The 5884-nt window shown below is 36.3% G+C and overlaps 1 long non-coding RNA gene across 1 annotated transcript; it reads left to right on the top strand.

Moving 5' to 3' along the window:
• Window positions 1-3993: 3993 nt before the first annotated feature.
• Window positions 3994-5755, top strand: LOC128697214 (uncharacterized). Its single transcript, XR_008408271.2, has 2 exons — window positions 3994-5168; window positions 5221-5755. It is a non-coding gene; the product is annotated as an uncharacterized lncRNA (long non-coding RNA).
• The last annotated feature ends 129 nt before the right edge of the window (window positions 5756-5884 follow it).

The raw sequence follows: 5884 nt of genomic DNA, 5'->3' as shown, positions 1-5884 counted from the left end.
GTGCATTTTTTAGGCCTAGCTTTATTGCTTACTTAATACAGTGGTACCACAAGTTTCGAACAGCTCCCAACTCGAAATATTATGTAAGTGTTTTTGTAAGTGTATTTTTGGGGGTCTGAAATGGACTAATCTAACTTACATTATTCCTTATGGGAACAAATTCATTCAGTATTGGCACTCGAACAGCCTTCTGGAACGAATTAAGTTCATAACTCGAGGTACCACTGTATATGATAGTGTAAACATGTTATCGGGCTTTTATATGCATTTGAAAGTGACAAAAAAGTTAGGTTTCACCTTAGTGATTTTTCGCTTTACAGGGGATAGCTCGGAACCTAACCTGCTGTATAAGTGGGCCTGCCTGAATAAAGATAGAGGTGAATGGAGACATAATTTTTAATAGACATGATGTTGGAGCATGAAGAAATTTAGGAAAACCAGTTAGCCAGATTTGAGTCCTGGAGGTGGGGAGTACAATGAAGGGTGAGGATGCTGCAGTCTGTGGCAAGTATTCCAAGCTGTGATGTCAGCATACTTCTGGCTAGACAACAATTGAATGAAAGATGGTGAATGTGTTTTCTTCTTTGGGTCACCTTTAGCAGGAAATGGCCATCAAGGAACCAAAAAAAAAAAGAAGTTTGATGTCTGTAAAAGCAAATACAAATAGTATTTAAACAGCATAATAAATACATATCTGGGTGCTATGTGTATTACGTCAGTCATTGTCACAAAGCATTAGGACTGCAGCATATTCACTTGACACTGGTACTGTACTAACATTTTTTTACCGATCATAGAAATTTTATTTTGCTTAACTTTTTCGAGATGGCTCACGAAATCGTAATGACACGATTGCAAACAAACCATACCACGGAGTTTCAAGACTCTCTGAACGTGGGTTCAATCCCGCCCGTGGTATGGTTTAACTTTTTCTATCATAAGGAAAAAACTGCCCAAAGGGAGTAGGGATTTTGTTCCCCACAGATTGCAGCTTAAGGGCTAAGACTTGGAAAATTTCTGACCTAGAGAACGTGCAAGGAGCACTACTGATAGCACTGATTAAATTCGTTAATTATGAACACCTTAAATTCCTCAAATTACACTCTGAAGCACAGGAAAGAAAGTTCCATTATAATTTACCCCTAGAACATTCTATAGGGATGGTGTCCAATTTTACATTCTGAAATAACTCCTTTTTAAAGGAACACAAAACATTGTGGACAGTTAGAACAAGTAGAATAAGAGGGAGGGATGCAATAAGAGATAACTAGAAATATGTGTTATCCATTCCTTTAAATATAACTAAGTTTTTTGCAAATCATTCCTAATTAGTCTGGCTGTGGTGACGTTTTACCCTTGTAGGTTTAGCGTTTCTTTTTTATTATAATAATGTGGCTGATGAGCACCAACAATTTGATCTGATCAGGTCATTAACTCCCCCTAGTCCAGCACCAGGCTGCAGGGAATTAAAGAAATTATAACCAAAAACCAATCCCAAAGTTCACTGGATTAAGACATCACTGTTGTCCCAGATTGGAATTTTACGTATTGTAACTTTTAATGACAGTTCAGGTTTACCTGGAGAGAGTTCTGGGGGTCAACGCCCCCGCGGCCCAGTCTGTGACCAGGCCTAATACAGTGGTACCTCGGGATACGAACAGCTCAAAACACGAACAATTATGTAATTCTATTTATGTAAGTGCTTTTGTAAGTGTATTTTTGGGGGTCTGAAATAGATTAATCTTAATTTATATTATTCCTTATGGGAACAAATTCGTTCGGTATCAGCACTCGAATAGCCTTCTGGAACGAATTAAGTTCGTATCCCGAGGTACCACTGTAATGTTAGGTAAATAGACACAGATGCAACTAATGTGACATTTCATTGTAGCATCATTTTGCTCTCCAGGTAATGGCTTTACGAAGCTCCTGGAGAACAAAACGTTGCCACAATAAAATGCCATATTAGTTGCATCTATTCATTTACCTATCCAGTAATTACCTGTTTGTGATTATATTACTATTGGAAGGTATAGGAACTTAGCCTGTGGTGCGTCGTTTTATGTATTTAGTGAAAATTTTGATTTAGTGCAGAATTATGCTAGTTCCCCCCATCCCCCAAACTCTTCAAATCATGCACACAAAAAAAGTTACACATTAGAATAGTGCAAATTTTTGAATAATGCGACCACTTGGTGGGATTCGTTATTCACACTAATCGAAACCCCTAGCTGTAGTATTTTATGTTCCCAGTGGTTGTAGCACTTATTACCTCTTGTAACTTATTCCATTTTTCTCCCTCCATTTGAAAACTTTCCAGTAGAGGAATCCTCTTTTTCCTCCACTAGAAGCTTTGCAGTGCAGGATTTTTTTTTTTTTTTTTTAATGGCTATGGCTTCTTGATCTCTTGTTGGTGTTAGTAAATCTCGTGTATCATTTTTTCATATTGTTTTATAATTTTATATGGCTACATGCTTCTCTTTTCGTATTGGCCAGTGAGAGTATGTCTCGCGTCCCTAAATTCCCAAACTACCATCCCATTGGACGTTGAGTGAACATGATAACATAACATCAAAGATATGAAGGTGATATCATGTTTTTTATGTGTAGTTAAGGCCCATCAAATTCCTCTTTCATTACAACTCCTTCTTCAACAAACTGGCTGTATCCCACTGAGGCAGGGTGACCTAAAAAGAAAAGCAAAACTTTATCCTTTTAAATTTAGTAATGTATACAAGAGAAGGGGTTACTATCCTCTTGCTTCTTTTGTTACATTTGTAGATGTGAAATTGTAATTTGAAATGACAGGAACGTTGGGACATTCAGAGTCAAGTTAAATGTGCGCTTCATATAAGTGTTTGGCTGCAGTTAATTTTAACCCTTAAACGGTCCAAACATATATATACGTTCACCTGCGCAGCGCCCCGAATATTTTGAGAAAAAAAAAACAATCTTTTTTTTTTATAGGAAAAAAGAGCATGTGGTACCCAGGCATCCCCAATTTTTTTCATATGGCGCACACTGAGTGCGCACACCCATTCTCTCATGTCTGGGCGACTCAGGCCTATCGTGCCAATGTTGAATAAATCACAAATGAAATGTATATACATGTGTATACGTTTGGAGCACTACGCAAGAGAACGTATATATATGTTTGGACCGTTTAAGGGTTAATTCATGCATTGCAAGGTAGCAAATTTGTCCCATGTTAAGTGAATCGGTGGTTTGGGCCCTCAGAATTCCTCCTGGTTGATATATACAGCATATACCAACAGTACATACACAGTGCAGCTTTATAATTTGCAGATAGCTTAAATGTTATGTTTTGAACTCAAGCAGTGAATGTTGTCAGATCACGGAGGAAAATGTGCATGCATTACGATTATCACATTCTTGAATCAGTTCATTCTACACACACTCATGTTTTCCCTCCACCTTGAAGGTGCGACCCCACACCTTCATTACTCCTCTGTTTTCCTTTTACCTGATTTTTATTATATTTCAAAACGTGATGTTCAAAACCCCTGTGGGTTGTACAGTACTGCAAATGCTTTGACCTGAAGTGTAAGAAATTGGGTACTTAAAACAGATATTTTGCAATTTTTGTTGTTGATAAATATCTTAATTATCTTTATTGTTGATGAATTAGACACATGTGCAACATCTGGGTATCTTTACTTGTAGACATTTTGCCATCTAGTGACTATCGATATACATGCATAAGGTAATCAGTCCCTCAGCCTAGGCTGAGGGACTGATTACCTTATCTTCCACTGTCTGCTGTATATATTTCTACAGTCTTCATTTTATGTCCATGTAATGAATTGATAAAGCCACTAGATGGCGAAATGTCTGCAGGTTATGATACCCGGATGTTGCACACATCATAATTCGTCATCTTGTCGGTATTGAATACCACTGTTATACATCTTAATTGTTATTGTTTTCATTATACAGTGGACCCCCGCTTAACGATCACCTCCAAATGCGACCAATTATGTAAGTGTATTTATGTAAGTGCGTTTGTACGTGTATGTTTGGGGGTCTGAAATGGACTAACGTACTTCACAATATTCCTTATGGGAAAAAAATCGGTCAGTACTGGCACCTGAACATGCTTCTGGAATGAAAAAATATCGTTAACCGGGGGTCCACTGTATTTGTTAATTAGAATGTTCTTTGCATGTCCCGATGATTGTTAATACCTTCAGTAAGATGCATAAACCCAGTGAATGAACATAACTGTAGTTTAGAATTTAAAACCCATTGACTGTCTCATAAACCATTTCTAAACTACTAGGATTGGCAAATTAGATTTTGCCATTGATAAATACAAGTAACCCAATAAAAATGGACAACTAAATACCCTCTTAGATAACAGTGGTAATTTCCAGTTAACAAGTAACTTGTGAGTCTGACACCATGTTGTAAAACTTCCGTCATCCGTATTGTGTATATCGAAGCTGTGTGACCCAGTCTTCATAGACCTCTGATCTCAGATAAATGTCATATCCTCCTCTGTAGTTCCTGATATGCGGAAAGCCGAGTACTTACCAAACGATTGTCCCAATAGACCTAGTACTTACTAAACTATTGTCCCAGTAGTATTAAATATGTATTGATCTTTCCTGGAAAGACCCATTTCCTCATGACTTTGCCCGAATTGAATTCTTGTGATTTCCCATGTAATTTAGCCAATCAAAACCATACATGAATTTTTAAGATTAGATGGTTATTTTTAATAAATTTAATTTAGTTATTGCTAGATGATAATTTCTTTGAATGTGGTATGGGCACATTTTTTTTTTTAAATATTTTAGTTAGCCATTGTTTTTTTTCATATTGTGATGTTATGTCTTGTAAAATGAAATGAACATAAGATTAATGAAACATTAAACAGACATATTAATGCATGTTGATTTTCATGATTAAAAAATCTTGCTTAAAAATTTAAGTGATTTTAGTATTGATAAAAAATATGGATCTCTAACACTTAAGATTATTATTATAGTCAAGTAGTTAAAATCAAAGACAAAATTATCATGATTAAGGAGTCAAAATAAAATGCAGAATTGTCTAGCGGATGTTTCTAACGTATGCAGTGACGTTTTAAATGTTATTGATGTATTGACATGTCCAGCATTATTGCTGCAGTGATGCAGTGACATGTCAAACATTGCTGATTCAGTGTCATTATAAGCATTATTGCTGCAGTGACAGGTCAAGCATTACTGATTCAGTATCATTGCAAGCATTATTGCTGCACTGATGCAGTGACAGGTCAAACTTTACTAATCCATTGAAATCACAAGCGTCACACGCACTAGCATTTCAAACGTTGCTGATCTATTGACCACTGTAGCATGTGTGACGGTGAGTGTAATGTATGTCAGGGGAAACCTCCGCATGGCGGCTAACGACAGATAGCAGAAATAATCAACGGCAAAAAATGTTCCCTTACCCTCAGAGCAATTTTGACTTACCTATGGGGTAGCAAGTGTCTTAGTGCAAGACCCACCACTAATATATCTAGTATGCTTGAAATATTCGTATTATGGGATATTTGGACAAGGAAATGAATTATGACAGCTTATTATTTATTTTAATAATTAGTGGTTTACTAATTTAATTAAAATATTGTTGCTTATTGCATTCTAATTTTATAGTGATTAATCATTTAAATAATGGTTGCTTTGCATATAGTTGTGTCTTCGGAATCTGAAGACCTGTTATTTTTAATAAAAGTAAGAGCTTACTGTTGTTTTGTATCCCAAAATATATTTACGAATGCAGCATTACTTTCAAAATATCCTACCCAAATTCGGTTACAAAATCAAGTAAGGAGTTTTCCGATGGTCGTCTTTCATTTTGTGGGGGTGTGTCA

Source organism: Cherax quadricarinatus, chromosome 89, assembly GCF_038502225.1.
Source record: "Cherax quadricarinatus isolate ZL_2023a chromosome 89, ASM3850222v1, whole genome shotgun sequence".
Lineage (NCBI taxonomy): Eukaryota > Metazoa > Arthropoda > Malacostraca > Decapoda > Parastacidae > Cherax > Cherax quadricarinatus.
This window is presented reverse-complemented; position numbering and strand designations above follow the sequence as displayed.